The sequence below is a fragment of the Fukomys damarensis genome, unplaced genomic scaffold (genome assembly GCF_012274545.1).
Source record: "Fukomys damarensis isolate Sample0158 unplaced genomic scaffold, DMR_v1.0_HiC HiC_scaffold_12, whole genome shotgun sequence".
NCBI classification, from domain to species: domain Eukaryota; kingdom Metazoa; phylum Chordata; class Mammalia; order Rodentia; family Bathyergidae; genus Fukomys; species Fukomys damarensis.
The window spans coordinates 5612543-5632435 of record NW_022900924.1 but is presented as its reverse complement, the minus strand read 5'-3'; the positions used below and the strand labels follow the sequence as shown (position 1 = coordinate 5632435).

At 36.9% G+C, this 19893-nt stretch overlaps 1 protein-coding gene across 6 annotated transcripts in view; it reads right to left on the bottom strand.

Moving 5' to 3' along the window:
• The window catches only part of Slc5a1 (solute carrier family 5 member 1), a 168566-nt gene that overhangs the window by 101892 nt on the left and 46781 nt on the right, over positions 1–19893 (bottom strand). Inside the window, exon 2 of one of the 6 annotated variants that reach the window (XM_010603871.1) lies at positions 2021–2077. The exons of the other annotated variants lie outside the window; for them this stretch is intronic. The gene's annotated coding sequence lies outside the window, so the exon portion shown is untranslated. The remainder of the gene's footprint in view (positions 1–2020; positions 2078–19893) is intronic. 6 annotated transcript variants of the gene reach the window in all.

Here is a 19893-nt window from a genome sequence, read left to right as displayed (position 1 = left end):
ATAAAAAAAAATAGTCCTCTATGTTTTAGATTCCAAAATGCTTGCTATACAGATAAAATTATAACAGTTAAGCTCACTGCTCCTACTGCACTACTACTGTCACTGATCTTCTCTTCTGGGTGTTCAACAACTAAAGTTTGGAGGCCAAAAATAGAAAGGTAACTGGGCTAAGAGGACTGCCAGTATTTTGGCCCTGGCCCCTCAATATCAGCAAAGAATCAGGACATGAGAGAACCTTTTCTATGGGATCCCATGCCTTTGGTAAGTCAACCTCCTGACCAGGGAGATTGTTGGACACCAGAGGTCAAATGTACCATGTGCCAAAGAAGGGTCACAAAGAGGGAAAAGTCTCCCATGCTTTCACTAAAAACAACATGGTCAAGCAAGGCCATGACCCATTCTGATGGCTGACACTGACAGCATGACTATGCATGGTTCCAAAATTATGCCTGAGAGACTTAACTGACCTTGACAGATAGCAAGATGTTCATATTGATTGACACAGGTCTGACTTTAACTTGGTCTTAAAACACCCAGAAGAAAAGAATAACCTAAAAAGAGGTATAAAATAATGTCATAGTAATAAAGCTAGGTATAAAAAGGGGCTCCAGTCACTGACCCCTTATGGCAGTTTCCAGCTCTACCAGTAGCTGACCATGGTTATGGATCATTAGGAAAAACTATGGTAAAATCTTTAAGAGCTCAGCTAGAGTTTTAAATTTCTTAGTGAGATTTTTCTCTTCAAATTATGTCATCTTCTTACAGTTAAAACTAGAGAGATTTATGACAAAGTATCAGACTTATAGGTAACCTTTATCATGAAAGAATCTAAAAACCAACAGGTTACAATCATTCACTATATTTCAGTATCTAAGTGTGACTTTTTCCCCAACCTGCCCTTCCATTCTAGTGTGCCCATGCTTAGATTTTCATGTCTAATTTCTTTAAAAATCTTGTATACTGTTGCCTTTAGGCAGCCAATTCAAAGTTATCATACAGAAAATATCAACAACAAATGTGCTAGACAATTTTTTACCAATATCCACCACCTTAACAAATGTGCCCTTCCTATACTTCCTTTCCTAATGGGAACCAGTGTTCTGGCAGAAATTGGCACTGGGGTGGCAGGAATCTCAACATCAATACTTCTATTACTCCACATCCCAAGAGCTAAATGAAGATATGGAAAAGGTAGCTGACTCTCTGGTCATCCTGCAGTCCCAAATCAATCTGCTGACAGCTGTGGTACTCTAAAACAGATGAATTCTGGATATAATAACAGCAGAAAGAGGGGGTACATGCCTCCTATTATGGAAAGAGTGTTGTTACTTTGTAAACCAATCTGAAATTGTTGGAGACAAAGTAAAGGAGCTCAGAGAGCACATAGAAAAACATAGATGAGACCTAGGCTGACTATAATCTCTGCCAGGATACTTTGACCAATGCTTTCCATGGCTCCTCCCTTTCCTAGGACCCATCACCATCTTCTGCATAATTTGCTTTTTAGACCTTGTCTGTTTTGTTGTTTTCAAAGTTTCTTGCAGGAATGCATGTGGGTCTCCACCAACCAAATGGACAGCAAACTCATGGCTGGCTACCAGCTCCTCACTACTGATGCTGGCTCCATCTAATGAGACCACACCTTGGCTGTCTAAAGCCCACACCTAACAATGCCCCTTTGCCAGCAGGAAGTAGCTACAGAAAAAGAAACCCTCACCCCTATTCCATAATAGCAAGAGTCTAAAAAAGAGTTTTCTACCAGACAAAATGGCCCCAATGGTCCTACATCCTAAAATGGCTCCCATTCCTAAAATGGTTCCCACTTATACAAATGAGCCACTCCAGAAAAGTGAAACCAACACCCTCTGGAGATGCAAAACCTAACTTGTTGCCTCACCCTGCTACCCATGTGATCCTCCCCTTCTAAACACCCAGCATCCCATTGCTCAACTCTCACAATACTCTCCCCACTGCACCACCCTATGTAAATCTCGTGCCAGTTAGTCTCACCCTCTCTCACCATTGTTCAAGGTAGTCTGGCAGCTATTTCCCCAAAAAAGCCTTGCCTCAGGTGTTCCTGTTAAAAAAAAAAATAGATGAACAATACAGAAAATAAACAATAAAATACTAGAACTCAATCAAACTCTTGAAAAAATGAATTTAACAGATGTTTACAGAGTGTTTCACCCCACATAATCAGAATATACATATTATTTTGGCTGCGCACAGGTCATTCTCCAAAATAAGACCACATACTTTCTCATAGAACATGTTTAAATAAGTATAAAGGAATTGAAGTTATCCCCTGTATATTATCAGACTATAGTATGATGAAATTGGAGATCAATAGCAAAAGAAACCACAAGAATTTCATAAACACATGGAAATTGAAATGCCTGATATAAGAAACGGAAAGTGTAAATAATGATCAAATATATAAAAGATAATGTGAAATAGGAAGAAATGGTGCAAAGGGGAGAGGGAAGTGGGCGGGGTAGGGGAAGGAAAAGGGGAATGGAATTAACATGAGAAAATGAAAAAATGAAAACAAAAACTTTGTAAATAGGGAAGGGTGGAGGGTTTGAAGGGAGGTCAATATATGGGGAAAAATAAGAATCAAGATATATCATGTAAAGGTACAAATTTCAAATGATGAATGTCATCATATTGTATACCTAAAATGTACCAATAAACATAATGAATTTAAAAAACAACAAACTAACATGAAACATGAATCCAAAACCTGCTAGGTGACACAAAAAAGACTAACCTAAGATTAATTTGAATTAGTGAAAAAACAGAAGATAGGAAAATGGCATAAAACACTTGTTTACTGAATTAATAGCAGAAAACTTTCAAAATATGGGGAAAGGATTTAACATGCAGATAAATGAGGCATATAGGACTCCAACGGCTATGATCAGAAAAGAACTTCTCCATGCCATATCACAGCCAAAGTAACAGAGATCTAAAATGAGGACAGAGGAGTTTGAGACCAGCCTGGATTTCATAGTGAATTCAAGGCAACCCTGAACTATATAGTAAGATCCTCTCTCAAAATACAAACAAATGAAAACAAAAACAAAAATAAAACTTCTGCAGTGAAATCATAATTTTTCTATTAAAACTGGTCTTTGGTCCAATAATAGGCAATGAAAATGAAGCAGTAATAAAAATAAAACCTACCAATTAAGATAAGCCCAGGACCTACCTAATAGATTTACTGCTGAATTTTACAAAAACTTCAGAGACGATCTAATGCCAATATTCCTCAAACTCAAGAGGGAAGATGTTCCCAAAATCATTCTTGGAAGTTAACATTGCCCTGATCCCAAAACCAGTCAAGGATCCAACCAAAAAAGAGAACTACCGTGAGTCTCTCCGATGAACATAAATGCAAAAATCTTCAACAAAATACTGGAAAACAGAATGCAAAATATCATAAAAATAAATCATACACTATAATCAAGTAGGTTTTAATGTAAGGATCCAAGGATGGTTCAGCATATGAAAATCAACAAATGTAATTCATCAAATAAATAAAAACAAGGACAAAAATCACATGATCATTTCAATGGATGCAGAAAAGGCCTTTGACAAAATCCAGCAGCCGCTCATAATTTTAAAAAAACCCTGAAGAAAATAGGTTTGAAAGAACCTTATCTCAATCTGATAAACCATTTATGACTAACTTATTGCAACATCATATTAAATGGGGAAAAGCTGAAAGCTTTTCATCCAAAATCCTGAAAAAATCAAGGATGTGATGTCCACTATCACCACTTCTGTTCAACATAGTCCTCAAAACACTAGACAGAGAAATCAGGCAAGAAAAAGAAAAGGATGGAATTAAAATATTATTATTTGCAGATGATATGATACTCTACTTACAGGACCCAAAAATTCCACCAAAATATTCCTAGAATTAATAAACAAATTTAGCAGAATACAAAATAACCACAAGTCAATAGCATACTTACATGCTAATAATGAGCTCACTGAGAAAGAAATTAAATTGCCTCACAAGAGCAAGGTCCTGAGTTTGATCCCCAGTACAAAGAGAGGAGAGACAGAGAGAGAGAGAGAGAGAGAGAGAGAGAGAGAAATTAGGAAAGCAATCCATAAAAATTAAATACTCAGGAATTAACCTCACCGAAGATGTAAAAGAACTCTACAAAATAAAATTACATCACTCCAAACAAAGACATTGAGAGGATATCAGAAAATGGAGAGATTTCCCTTGTTCCTGAATAGGTAAAACCAATATAATCAAAATGGTCATACTTCCAAATCTCATACATAGATTTAATGCAATCCAAATCAAAATACCAACAGCATTTCTCATATATCTAGAGAAAAAAAATCCTAAAATTCATATGGAAGCAGAAAAGACTCAAAACAGCAAAAGCAATCCTGGGTAATAAAAGAAAATCAGGAGGCATCACAATTCCAGATTTGAAGTTATACTGCAAAGCTACTGTGATTAAAACAGCATGACACTGGCACCAAAACAGGCATGTGGATCAGTGGAACAGAACAGAGGAAGCACAAACAACACCAAGCACATTCACCCATTTGATCTTTGACAAAGGGCATGAAATATACACTGGAGGAAACAGTCTCTTTAATAAGTGGTGCTGGAGCTGGGCATAGTGGGACATGCTTATAACCCCAGCACTTGGGAGGCTGAGGCAGGAGGATTGCTGTGAGTTTGAGGCCAGCCTGAGCTACATAGTGAGTTTGAGGCTAGCCTTAACTATAGAGTGAGAACCTGTCTCAAAAAACAAAACAAAAAAAATTTTAATGAAAATAGATGGTGCTGAGAAAATTAGATATCCACATGCAGAAGACTGAATCTAAACCCATATATTTCACCACATACTAAATTAAAATTATAATGGATCAAAGATCAAATGTTAAGATGAAAACATGGAAGACAAACTAGGTAAAACTCTTGAAGACATAGGCACAGCAGAGGCCCTTCTGAACAGAACACCAGTGGGTTAAGAAATAATATGGAGAATCAACAAATGTGATCACATCAAATTTAAAAGCACAGCAGGGCCAGGGATTTAGCCCAGTAGTTCCACTTCCTGTCTTGCAAGCACAAGGTCCCGAGTTTGAGCCCCAGTTCAAAAAAAAAAAAGCACAGCAAAGGAAACCACCAGTAGATTGAAGAGAAAACTTACAGAAAGGGGTGCAATTTTTGCCAGGTATTCCTCAGAGAACTAACATGTAGAATATATGAAGAAAAATTAGGCCCTTCAAAATAAAAGACCCAATCAAAAAATGCACAAAATGAATAGACTCTTCTCAGAAAAAGTACAGATGGCCAACAAACACATGAAGAAAGTTCAACATCACTGGTCAGTCAAAATGCAAATTAAGGGCCGGGCGTGGTGGCGCACGCCTGTAATCCCAGCATTCAGGAGGGTGAGGCAGGAGGATCTCTGTGAGTTCAAGACCAGCCTGGGCTACACAGTGAGCTCCAAGTCAGTCTGAACTACATAGTGAGACCCTGTCTCAAAAAAAATGAAAATGCAAATTAAAACAACATTGACATACCATTGTACTCCAGAAAGAATGGCTATCATCAAAATCAAATAATAACAAGTGCTGGTGAGGATGTGGAGAAAAAGAAACTCTTCTTCATTGTTAGTAGGAGTGTAAGCTAGTACAAGCACTATGGAAATCACTATGGAGACTCCACAAAGAACTAAAAATAGAAATTCCACTTTACCCAACTATTCTCCTTCCAGATATCGTCCCAAAAGAGTTAAAGTCATCATATTATAGGGATATATGCATTCTTATGTTTATAGCATCACAATTTACAATAACTAAATCCTGGAAATGGCCTATATGCCCATCAACAGGTGAATGGGTAAAGAAAATACGGTATTTATACACAATGGAGTACCACTCTGCCATAAAGAAGGATAAACTTAAGGCATTCATAGGTAGGATGCAACTTACAAACCATATCAAGTGAAATAACTCAGACACACAAGCTTAACTAACACATGGTTTCTCTTATATAAGAATATATACATAGAGAGAGAGAAGGTAGATAAATAATAAGTAAGGAGATCTACTTCAAATGAATAGGGCAACAAGAAATGGAGGAATGGGAGGGAAAATGAAATGTAAAGAAAATTGATGAAAATAGAGCTTTTGAAATTGGAACATAGGCAACCTCCAGGAAGACGGCAGAGTGATGAACAACAGAGAAACAGCCTCTCTGAGAGTTGCTGTCCAGATGCTGGACTATAGCAATGTAAGGAAGAGAAGGAGGGAGTGGGTCCCTGGGATATGGCAAGAATCTAAAGTAAGAACTGAAGCCCATAGAAAGAGTGAAGACATCGATGCAGAAGAAGGAGGTGGCAAGCGGCACTTTCGCCCTGGTTCCTAACGCGCTGCATCCAAGAGGTGGCTTGAACCCGTAGACACACAGCGACTACGGGTGAGCTGAGAGGCCTCCATGGAGAAACACACCAGTAGAAAGAAGCCATGAATACAGCACACTTCAATGGCTGGCGAGTTATTCGGGTTCAGAGATCCCCCCAGGAGAGGGCAATTGGCTGGTAGCCATCTTGGAGTGGAGCCAACTGAGCCTGGAACTCAGAGCAGCTGTAGGCTGGCTCCATCTAGTGGCTCCCATTGTCAGAGTGAGGTATAACTGAGTTCAAATTGACAGGAAGTCGAGGAGCTGAGTTCAAGCTGGCAAGAGGCACCTGGAGTGTTGCAGGCTGAAGAAACTGGGTTCCAGCCTCACAGCTAGCAACTAGCCTAAACTTCAGTGGAACTAAAGATGCGGGCTTGCTAGGATTATCCACTACCCCGCCATAAATCTACAATTGGCTCACTGGGAATAACCAACATGGATCTGGTCTCTGCCCACTCTGTCTACCAGTGACAGCAGAGACACACCCTGAAATGGACTATTTTTCTCTACTGTTCTTTTCTTATAGTTTTTATTTTACTTTATTTTTTTCTTGATTGCTTGTTCTTGTTTTTATATGAGTGTGAACATTGTTTCTAGCTTTCTTGTTGTTGTTCTGCTCTGTTCGTGTTTTTATTTCTTCCTTCTCTCTTTCCCTCCTGTACTCTTCATTAGTTTCCCAAAGTTCATATAATTTTCCTTTGTCTTCCAGCCTTGCTTCTAATCTCTTTCTCTTCTATTTCTCTATTTTTCCCCATAACCACTTTTAAATTTTCTTCCCTGGTGGTAAAAATATCATATTGAGGGCATATTTACTGTATACAATTTTCTGATTTGTTTTATATTTTGTTATATAACCACTATATAATATATAATATAGTTCACATGCTTAAAGATGGAAAATAACAGTTATCACAGTTTGTCATTTCTTAGGCTGTCTTTGATGCTATTGTTATTGCGGATTATACTTCTTTAGCCAAGGTGACATAATTCTTCTAATTGATTGTTCTTCCTGGTATGCCAAGACTGAGATTGCCTATGGACCATAAAAAATGCTATAGGCCTGGCCGGGGATTTAGCTCAGTGGTTCCACTACCTGCCTTGCAAGCGCAAGGACCCAAGTTCAATCCCTGGTACCAAATAAATAAGTAAAGCAATACTCAGTGATTTAAAATAAAAGATTGTGAATTTAAGATCAACATATAAACACAATTTTTTTAGGCCAGAGCCAAAGAACAGGGGACTAGGCCAAATAGGCAGCAACTTCTCATCCCTAGTAAATTAAAGAGGTAAGATCTTGCAACAGACTCAAAACCCAAGAGCTAGTTACACATGGAATACATCTCTGAGAAGCAGTGATTCCCTAAGGTTTCTAAATACTAGCAATAAAGCTACCTATCATAAGCAATGTCCAAGCATCAACCAAGAAATTAAACTAGAAAACAGAAGCAAGATGCAACCCCAGACTTCCAGCTCACAAAATGGAAACCCAGGAGCAATGAGGTGGAACAATCTGAAAGCCACCCAGATGGACTCTTTGAAGTGGTAACTGCAGAAGTAACAAAGCAAATGAGGCTCTAGAAAAAATCAAATCAGAAATAATGTCTCAAATAGCTACAGAAATGGTACCATAATGAAAGACAAGGTCTAGAGCAGATACAGATCAAAAATAAAAAGAGGATCTTAGGAAAATGATAGAAACCATGAACACCCAACATGGGAAAGAAATGGAACCCATGAAACACACTCAAGCAGATATCTAGGAGATTAAAAATTCCAAACAAATAATATGCAGCAGAATGAGCCAATGTGAGGACAGAATATCAGATTTTGATAGAAGACAGGATTTTGGTTAGTGATCATGAAAAGAAAGATTTCTTAAAAAATAGCCAGGAATCATTAAAAATCAGTCCAATGGCTAGTTGCTAGATGATGCAAAAAAGAATAACATAAGATTGATTGGAGTCAGTGAAAAAGCAGAAGATAGCACAAATGACATAAAAAGAAACCTGTTCATAGAAGTAACAGTAGAAAACTTTCCAAATATAGAAAAAGAATTTGACATACAGATAAGTGAGGAACATATAACTCCAATCAGCTATGATCAAAAAATCAACAAGGCATATAATAATCCAGGTTCTAAAAATTCTACTCAAGAACAGAATATTAAACGCTATTAGAGAAGAAAAACAAATCACCTATAAAGGAAAGCCCATCAGAATCATAGCAAACTTCTCAACACAAGCCCTCAAGTCGAGGAGAGCTAAGAGTGAAATATCTCAAGCCCTAAAAGAAAACAACCTCCAACCCGGAATGATGTACTCCACAAAACTATCTTTCAAAATGTATGGAGAAATGCTTCCATGGCAAAGAACACCTGAAGAAACTCATGAAATGCCTGAAGAAATCACCAAAACAGCACTCCAAAATGTTCTGAAGGATATTCTAGAAAGAAATAATGAGGACTACAGCTCCCAACAGAATAAATTTACCAGGCAGAGCAAGTAATTAAACAGAGGGAGGAAAGCGGGAGCCAACAACAGCAAAATAACATGATAAAGATAAATCAATACATATCAGTAAAGATAAGTCAATATATGTCAGTTATCACCATCAATGCAAATAGACTCAATTCACCAATCAAAAGAAACAGATTGGCAGAATGGATCAAGAAGCAAGATCCAACAATATGCTATGTTCCACGAATACATTTAATTCACAAAGAAATTTGTAGACTAAAAGTCAAAAGATGAAATACAACACTCCTTGAGACAGGAACCCAGAAAAAAGCAGTAGTGGCTATTCTCTTTGCAGGCAAAATGGATTCCAAACCAAAACTGATTAAGAGGGACAAAAAAAGTAACTACATCTCTGTAAAGGAAGAAGAGATAACAATCATAAATATATATGCACCAAATACCACCACACCCAACTATATAAAACAAATATTGATGGACATGAAAAAATCAAATAAGCACTAATACAATTGCACTGAGGGACCTCAATATTACACTGTCACAAATAGAGAGATCAACTAGACCAAAAAAATTAGCAAAGAAATATCATAACTGAGCCAAACTTTTGAACAAATTGACTTAGTAGACGTCTGCAGAGCTTTCCATCCCACAACATCAGAATACACATTCTTCTCAGCTGCATATGGGACATTCTCCAAAACTGACCACATACCAGCCATAGAACATGCATAAGTAAATGCAAAGGAATTAAAATTATCCCATGCATATTATCAGACCATTGTGCAATGAAATTGGAAATCAGTGGCAAAAAAAGCCACAAAAATTTCATAAACACATAGAAATTAAATAACACCCTCCTTAACAACCAATAGGTCACAGATGAAATTAAAGAAGAAATTAGACAGTTTCTACAATTAAATGATAATGACAGTAAAACATACTGGAATTTATGGGGCACACTGAACTCAGTCCTTTAACAGAAATTTATAGTGGTAAATTCTCATATCAGAAAAAGAGAGCTCAAATAAACAACCTAGTGTTGAATTTCAACCTTCTAGAAAAAGAACAAGTCAAGCCCAAAGTTCATATGAGGGAGGAAATTATAAAGATCAGAGCAGAAATTAATGCAATTGAGACTAAAAAAATACAAAGAATCAATTAATTGAAGTTTGTTCTTTGGGGGATTTTCGGGGTTTTTTGTTAGTTTGTTTTGGTTTGGTTTGGTTTTTTGAGACAGGGTCTCACTATGTAGTTGAGACTGACCTGGAACTCACTGTGTAGCCCCGGCTGGTCTTGAACTCACAGTGATCCTCCTGCCTCAGCTTCCCGAGTGCTGGAATTACAGGCGTGCGCCACCACACCCAGCTCAGTTCTTTGAAAGATTACATAAAATTGACAGGCCCTTAACAAAACTTATCCAAAAAAGGAAAGAAAAGATTAAAAATCCATGCAATTAAGAATTAAAATGTTGAAATTACAACAGATCCTGAAGAAATCCAGAGAAATTATCAATACCTACTTCGAGGACCTATATTCTAATAAAATGGAAAACACACAAGAAATGACAAATTCCTAGATATATATGAATTAACAAAGCTGTATCAAGAACATACAAAAATTCTAAATAAATCAATATCAGTGAATGAAATTGAAGATATAATTAAAAGCCCTACCAAAAAAATCCAACAAAATAGGCCCAGGTCCTGACAGATTCACTGCTGAATTCTACAAGAAATTTAAAGACCTAATGGTGCTGCTTCTCAAACTCTTTGAACTTGAAAGGGAAGAAATACTCCCAAATGTGTTCCTGAAAGCAAGCATTACCCTGATACCAAAATCAGAGAACAATCCAACCAAAAAAGAGGACTACAGGTCAATCTCTCCAATGAACATAGATACAAAAATCCTCAATAAGATACTGGTAGACAGATACAGGATGCAGCAAATCATCAAGAAGATTATACACCATGATTAAGTAGGATTCATCTCAGGGATGCAAGGATGGTTCAACATACACAAATTAATAAATATAATACACCATATTATTAACAAAGCCAAGGACCAAAGCCATATGATCTTCTCAATAGCTGCAGAAAAAGCACTGGACAAAGTCCAACACCCCATTCATGATAAACAAAAAACCTACACGAAATTAGAATAGATGATCTTTATCTCAATCTGATAAAAGCCATCTATGAGAAACCACAGGCAACATCATAGTAAAATGGACAAAACCTGAAAGCTTTCACTGTAAAATCATGAACAAGATAAGGATGTCAACTATCACCTTCTTATTTAATATAGTTGTGGAAACATTAGCCAGTGAGTTAGACAAGAGAAAGAAATAAAAGGAATAACGATAGGAAAGGAAGAAGTCAAATTATCACTTACAGGTGATGAGATACTCTACATAGAAGACCCCAAAGCTTCACCAAAAAATTCTAGATTTAATAACCAAATTCAGTAGCTGGATACAAACTCAACACTCAAAAATCAATAGCATTCCTGTACACAAACAAAAAACTCACTGAGAGATGAATTAGGGAAATAACACCTTTCATAGCAGCATCAAAAAATGAAATACCTAAGAATCAATCTAATGAAGGAAGGTAAAGACTTTTATATTGAAAACTACAGTACTCTGAAAAAGGAGATCAAAGAGGGTAACGAAAACGGAACAATATCCCTTGTTTGTGGGTAGAAAAAAGCAATATAGTAAAAAGGCCATATTTCCAAAATTGTTATCCAAATTTAATGCAATTCCAGTCAAAATTCCCATAGCATATCTCACAGAATTAGAGAAAACAATCCTAAAATTCATATGGGATAAGAAGAGACCCAGAATAGCAAAAACAATCCTGAGCAACAAAGGCAAAACAGGGAGCATCACAATCCCTGATTTGAAATTATGCTACAAAAGCTGATAAAAAAACAGCATGGCACTGATAAAAAAAAAAAAGTCTTGAGGATCAATAGGACAGATTAGAAGATACAGAAACAACTCCAAACATACTTAGTTGCCTTATCTTTGATAAAAGAGTCAAACATCTTTACTGGAAGAAAGATCGCCTCTGTAATAAATGGTGTCTGAAAAACTGGCTTTTCACATGCCAAAGATTAAAACAAGACCCATATCCTTCACCATGCACTAAACTAAAATCAAAATGGAGGAAAGATCTAAATATTAACACAGAAACACTAAATCTGCTGGAAGATATAATAGGTAGAACTCTTGAAGACATAGGTGTAGGCAAAGACATTATGAACAAAACCCCAGGGGCAAAGGAAATATCATAAAGGATCAACAGCTGAGACCTCATCTTAACTAAAAAGCTTTTGCACAGCAAAAGAAACCACCATAAGTGTGAAAAGACAACCCACAGAGTGGGAAAAAGTTTTGCCAGTTGTTCCTCAGACAAAAGACGAATATCTAGAATATATAAAGAACTCAAAAAATCAAACTCCCCAAATTTAAGGACCCAATCCAACAATGGACATCTGAAATGAATAGATACTTCTCAGATAAAGAAGTAGCAACAGCAAATAAATATTTGAAAAAAATGTTCAACATCACTGGTCATTTGAAAATGAAAGTTAAAACAACACTGAGATTTCATCTTATTCCAGAAAGAATGGCTATTATCAAGAAATCAACCAATAAAAAATGCTGGTGAGGCTGTGGAACCTTTCTCCACTGTTGGTGGGAGTGTTGATTGGCGCAACCACTGTGGAAATCAGTGTGGAGATTCCTCAGAAACCTAACACTAAAGGTTTCATTTGACCCAGCTGTCCCTTTCTGGGCATCTTCCTGAAAGAATTAAAAGAATCATACTACAGCAATATATGACCACCCATGTTTATATCAGCACAATTTGTAATAGTTAAATCTTGGAAACAGTCCAAATGCCAATTAACCAATGAATAGATAAAGGAGATGTGGGTGGGGGTTATATACAGGTGAGTACTATTTTGCCATAAAGGATAAGCTTGAGCTATTTCTAGTTAGTCTTGAGACCATACTCTTAACTGAAATAAACTGGACACACATAGGTAAATACTGCATTGTTTCTCTGGTGTGAGAAACTGAAAGTATAAATAAGGACCAAAATAAGCCAGGCGTGGCGGCACATGCCTGTAATCCCAGCACTCAGGAGGCTGAGGCAGGAGGATCGCTGTGAGTTCGAGACCAGCCTGAGCTACACAGTGAGTTCCAGGTCAGTCTCAACTACATAGTGAGACTCTGTCTCAAAAAACAAAAAACAAACAAACAAAAAAAAAAGGACCAAAATGTTTAACAGATATTGACTGGGAGATGGGAAGAAAATGTTCAAACAGGGAGGGGAACAGGGTGGAGAGAGAGGAAGGAAGAGACAAGAAAAAAGAGAATAGCAGGAAAAATGGAAACAAAGCTTTTTTAAATAAGGAGGGAAAGAGGAGTTGACGGGAGGGGGGAGGGAATCCAGAAAAAAAGAAGCAAGATATATCATGTGCAGATACAAATTCCCCATGATGAATTTTATCATTATGTGTATGTAAAAGGCGCCAATAAAATTTAAACATTTTTTAAATGAAACAGGGAACAAGAGTTGAAAGCAGCAGAAAGAGGGAGATGAAAAAAAAGAATTAAGGTGTATTATGTACTACACATATGTACTAATAAAAAAAGGAAACATCTAAATTGTAAAGCTGCCTCTTGATCATGGTTCCTATTTGTTAGGTGAAAATATGCAAATTTAGAAAATTTCCAGCTAGAGAATAAAAGCAAAGGAAGTTACAGCGTCATCTTGTGGTGAGACCCAGCACTACACTGAGATCGTTCCCTGCTGTGCCTTTCAGTCGCCCTGCACCACGCTTGGGGGAGAAGTCTTTGGATGCGACCTGTCAGCAGGAGCAAGAGATTGAGTAAACAGATGTGACCAGAAGTCAGAAAACTTTGCTGCGGGAGCTTCCCTTGAAGTATTATTGGCCTCCCTTATTCCTAATATACTTCAGACAAGCTCAGAAAGACTGAAAGATAAAAGGAACAAGGGAATATACAGCAGGATGTGGTAGGATGTGTAATTCCAGCACTTGGAGAAACTGAGGCAAGAGGACAGCAAGTCTGAGTCCACCATGGGCAATTCAGTGACTTTGTGAGAACCTGTCTCAAAAACTAAGCCAAAAGAAAAACATGTGTTTAAAAGAATGGGAATGTAGCTCAGTGTAGCTCTGGGTTCGATTCCTGTAAAATAACAGTGAAGTCGTGTACTCGAGTGATAGAAAATTATCAATGAACCTCAGACCTTCTTGGAAAATAAAGTAACCCTTTCCAAAATATAAAACTGCCCAATGGCAGAAGCAGAACCAGGGATCAACAGACAGAAAGTATTTCTCATCCCAAGTGTCAACGTCAACTAACTGATAGTAGCTAAGAGAACGTTTCTATGGGCCTCCCTGGATGGAAAGCAGATCTGACGACTCCAGAATTGTTATCTGCCTTTCCCAACCCAAATTCCACCAAAGAAGCAAAAGAATATAGTTTTCTTTTAATGTTAGGAATTGAATGATATCATAACACCAAGTCAAGTAAACTGTAAACTGGAGTCTGAAGTGATTAAAACTTTAGTGCTACAATTTGTCAATTAAATTTCAATTAAATTAAAACAGTAATACAATTTTTCAAGACCACAGATTAAATAAAATGAAATCAAATAGTACCATTTAAGAGCCCCTAGCTTAACTTAGTCAACAATTTCTTATTAAGCATCCACTCGTTTGCTGACTTAACCAATATTTATTGAGGGCTTACTATGTGCAATTTCCATACTTGGACTAGGGATGCAGTCATGGATAAGATCGTTAAGTATCCACCTGAGATGAGGTTTGTAGCCTAGTGGAAGAGGTGGACAATAAACAAATATTACTATTAAAATGGTGAGTATTATGTGGCTTTTTTTTCTGTTTTTGTTTCGTTTTGTTTTGTACTGGGGATCGAACTCAGGACCTTGCACTTTTGAGTCAAGTGGCAGCACCACCGAGCTAAATCCCCTGCCCAAATGGTGAGTGTTATAAAAAGGGTAGTGAAGATTGTCAGTAGAGCCTCTGGAAGGGCCTTTACATGTCAACAGGCCAGAGGTTGTAAACTCAGGGTGCGTAGAATAAATTCAACCACAGATACTTTTTCTACATTCATGCTTTAAAATACTTGAGCTACAGGCCAGTATTTCCCATATACATTGATACAAAAATCCACAAGAAAATACTAGGAAACTAAATTCAGTAGCATACTAACAGAATGATATTCCAGGATCCAGTGGGCTTTATCTCCAGAATCCAAGGATGGATCAACATATGGACATCTATATCATATTCATTAACAGAATGAAGGAAAAAACACATGATCACCTCAATTGAGGGAGAAAACACATTCAATAAAACAACAGTAAAATGGAAACAAAGCTTTTGCACATAGGGAGGGGAGGGGTTCTGAGGGGGGAATGGGAGAAAATAAAATAAATTTTATTTTAAAAAACAGTTTTCATGATAAAAATATTAAACAAACTAGGAATAGAAACTGCCTCAACATAATAAAAGCCATATATGAAAAGTATACAGTAAATGCCATACTTAATGGTGAGAGACTAAAAGCTTTTCCTCTAAGATCAAGAAAAAGACAAGGATATCCATTTTCACTATTTGTATTCAACATAGTACTAGAAGATCTAGCCAGAGCAGGTAAGCAAGAAAACAAATTAAAGTCATGTAAATTAAAAAGGAAGAAATAAAATCATCTGTTCACAGTTGAAGTGACCTTGTATATAGAAAACCCTAGCCGGGCATAGTGGCGCATGCCTGTAATCCCAGCACTCGGGAGGCTGAGGCAGGAGGATCGCTGTGAGTCTGAGACCAGACTGGGCTACACAGTGAGTTCCAGGTCAGTGTCAACCACATAGTGAAGCCCTGTCTCAAAAAAACCAAAAGAAAACCCTAAAGATCCCATCCAAAAAACTATCAAAAATATTGTATAATGTATTGAATTATCACACTGTACACCATAGATATGTAGTTATTATAAGTCCACTAAAAATTTTTAAACTAATAAATGGAAACCTATTCAAAATAATACATGAATTCAGCAAAGTAGCAGAATACAAAGTCAAAATGCAAAATTCAGTTGATAACTATACACTCACAATGAACTATTTGAAGAGGAAACTACAAGAACGGATTGCTTGAATCTGGGACTCCACTCCAAGCAGCCAAGGGATAATTCAGCCCAGGGTTCCCAGTGTTACACTCCCACAGTGACTGTGTGAGGGACATCCATAAGGAACATTTATGGTCAGGGAGCCAGGGTCAAGCTGACAAGAGATCCCCTGAGAGCTTTAAGCTAAATCACACAGGCTTCACCCCTACCTTCAAAGGCCAGACTCAGCCCGAATTATTCTGGTTTTGCAAGTTGAAGAATTGGCACCTTCACCCTAATCCTAATATCTGCTGGTGCAAAAATCCAGTACAGATCTGAGTGAGATCTGACTGCCTTTTTCAATCTACCATTAGCAGGGACATGTCTTGACTTGGATCCTGCCCCAAAAATTGTAGGTTCTGGAAGAAAACCATATGGTCAAAATGACAGAGAAATTTCTTGTTTTTGTTTGTTTGATTTTTGGGGAGCATTGTTTTTTATTTTTGTGAATGTGCATTGTTTTTAGTTTTTGGCTTTGTTTTGTTTTTTTCTTTTTCTCTTCTTTCCTTTCCTCTCTCGCCAGTTTATTGGGGCTGACGGGTTTTTCCTTTGTCTTTCTCCCTTGCTTCTTATCTCTTTTTGTTCTTTTTTTTCTTTCATTTTTTTTTAATGTCAATGTGTTTTTATTGTGATGATTTTTTTAATTGAGTTTATTGGTACATTTTAGGTATACAGTACAGTTACATTCATTACTGGGATCTTGTGCCTTTACATGACAGGTCTCGGTTCTCATTTTTTCCCCTTGTCCCTGCCCTCCCTTCACCTCCTCCTCCCCTCCCCATTTACAAACACTTTATTTGCATCTTTTCATTTTCTCACATTTTTTTCTTTTCCCTTATTACCCTGCCTCTACCCATCCCACCTTCCCTACACCTTTAGCCCTTTTCTTCCCATTTCACAATGTCAGTTATCTCATTAGGATCTTCTCTGGTGTGAATAAACTGTAATAGAACATAAGATCATTTTTTTCTATATTTTTCCTCTTCTATATTTTAATTTTTCTCCCTTTAATCTTTCTCTCTCGTTTTTGCTTTCTATATAATTTTTCTTTTTTCTCCCTCTTTTTCTTTTATCTTTCTTTTTTCATCAGTTCTTTCTCTTACCTTTACCTAATCCTACTCCTCAAGATTCTTTGTACCCTTTCTCTCCTCCTTCTCTTCCTCCTCCTCATATCATAGTTAAAGGTTTCAGTTTTCCTCTTGCATTCCTCCATGCCCAGAATACTGAATATAGTAAAAGATATAGTCTATCTTTAACAGTACATACAATAATACGTGAGTTGTCAAATGGCTCCAAGCTTGAACTTTCCACTACCTTAATAGCAAAGTTTAAAAAAATTTTTGCTCAATGTTTGTAACTTTGCTTGATCGCCAACCAGAAATCCAACTTGAAATAAATCTGTGTAGGCCAATAGTGAGTCATATGTCACATCTCACCGAAGTCATAATGCTTCAGTCTAAGAGCCAATCTCACCAAGACAACATAAATGCTTATGTTAGTGAGTTAAAACATTTTTGTTGTGTTAATCTGAGTCAATGAAATTTAAGACATAATTTTAAAACTACCAAGAAAAGCCTAGGTTCCAATGGATTTACTGCCAAATTATACAATAATTTTAGAGATCTAATGCCTATATTCCTCAAACTCTAATGAAATCAAAAGGGAAACAGTATGCCCTAATTCATTACCAGATGCAAGCATTCCCTAATCCTAAATCAGAAATGGATCCAGAGAGAGAGAGAGAGAGAAGTAACAGGCCAATCTCCTTAATGAACATAGGTGCAAAAATCCTCAGTGAGATACTAGCAAACAGAACGCAGCAATCACCAAGAAGATCTTCATAATATTATGACCAACTAAAATTCATTCCAGGAGGGTTATAATCCCAGCACTCAGGAGGCTGAAGCAGGAGGATCGCTGTGAGTTTGAGACCATCCTGGCTTACATAATAAGTTCCAGGTCAGTCTCAACTACATAGAGACCTGTCTCAAAAAAAAAAAAGATTCATTCCAGTGATGCAGGGATGGTTCAATATATGCAAATCAATAAATGTAGTGCACCATGTTAACAGAGCCAAGAACAAAAACCCTATGATCATTTCAATAGACAAAGAAAAGGCATTTGACAAAATGTAACATCCATTCATGATTTTTAAAAACCCTGAAGAAAATAGGTATAGAAGGTCTTTATCTCAATCTGATAAAAAACCATCCATGAAAAACCAAAGGCCAACATCACACTAAACAGAGAGAAGCTGAAAGCTTTGCCCATAAAATCAAGAATAAGACAAGAATGTCTGCTATCACTAGTCCTGTTGAATATAGTTCTCAAAACATTAGCCAGAGTAATCAGGAAAGAAAAAGAAATACAGACGATATTTATAGGAAAGGAAGAAGTTAAATTATCATTATTTGCAGATGAGAAGATCTTCTACATAGAAGTTCCCAAAAACTCCACCACAAGACTTCTAGAATTAATAAATGCAGTAGCATAGCAATATACTAAGTCAACAATAGCATCCCTGTACACAAATAACAAACTCAGCAAGATAGAAACTAGGAAAATAATACCTTTTGCAATCTCATCAAGAAAAATGAAATATTTAGGAATTAACCTAACCAAGGAAATGAAAGAGCCATACAATGAAAACCATAGCACTCTGAAAAAGATCAAAGAGAGCATCAAAAAATAAAAAGATATCCTCTGCTCTTGGATAGACAGAACCAATATAGTCAAAATGGCCATAATTCCAAAACTGTTACACAAATTTTTTTAAATACCCATCAAAATACCAATCGCATTCCTCACAGAACTGGAGAAAACAATCCTAAAATTCATATGGAACTAGAAGAGACCTAGAACTGCAAAAGCAATCTGGACAATGAGGGCATGGCAGGGGTATCACAATCCCAGACTTAAAGTTATACCACAAAACTACAGTGATAAAAACAGCATGGTTTTGGCAAAGCAACAGACTTATGGACCAACGAAACAGAATAGAGGATTAAAAAACATTGTAGGCACATTCAGATACCTTATCTTTGTCAAAGGGGCCAAATATTTTCACTGGATGAAAGATAGCCTCTTTGATAAATGCTTGCTGGGAAAACTGGATATTCCTATGCCAAAGATTGAACCTAGACCCATGTCTCTCACCATGCACTAAACTAAAACAAAAATGGATCAAAGATCTAAATACTAAAACAGAAACAATCTGCTGGAAGATAAAATAGGTAAAACTCTTGAAGACACGGATGAAGGCAAAACTTTCTGAACAGCATCCCAGTTGCACAAGAAATAATACTAAGAATCAATAAAGAGAATCACATCAAGTCAAAAAACTTTTGCAGGACAAAGGAACCCAAATGAGCGAAAAAACAACCTACTGAATGGGGAAATACTTTTTTTAGCTACTCCTCAGACAAAGGACTATCTAGGATATATGAAGAACTCAAATGTAAAGATTCTCCCCAAATGTAAAGAGCCAATCAAAAAATGGCCATCATTTGTTATTGTTTGATTTCTTTTTATTTATTTATTTATTTTTGGTACTGGGGATTGAACTTGGGCCCTTGCGCGTGCAAGGCAGGCAGTGGAACCACTGAGCCAAATCCCCGGCCCTATTGTTTGATTTTTTGATAGCAGCCATTCTTTGTCGGGTGAGGTGGAATGTTGTTTTCATCTGCATCTCTCGAATGACCAGTGATGTGGAACATTTTTTCATATATTTACTTGCTGTTTTTACTTCT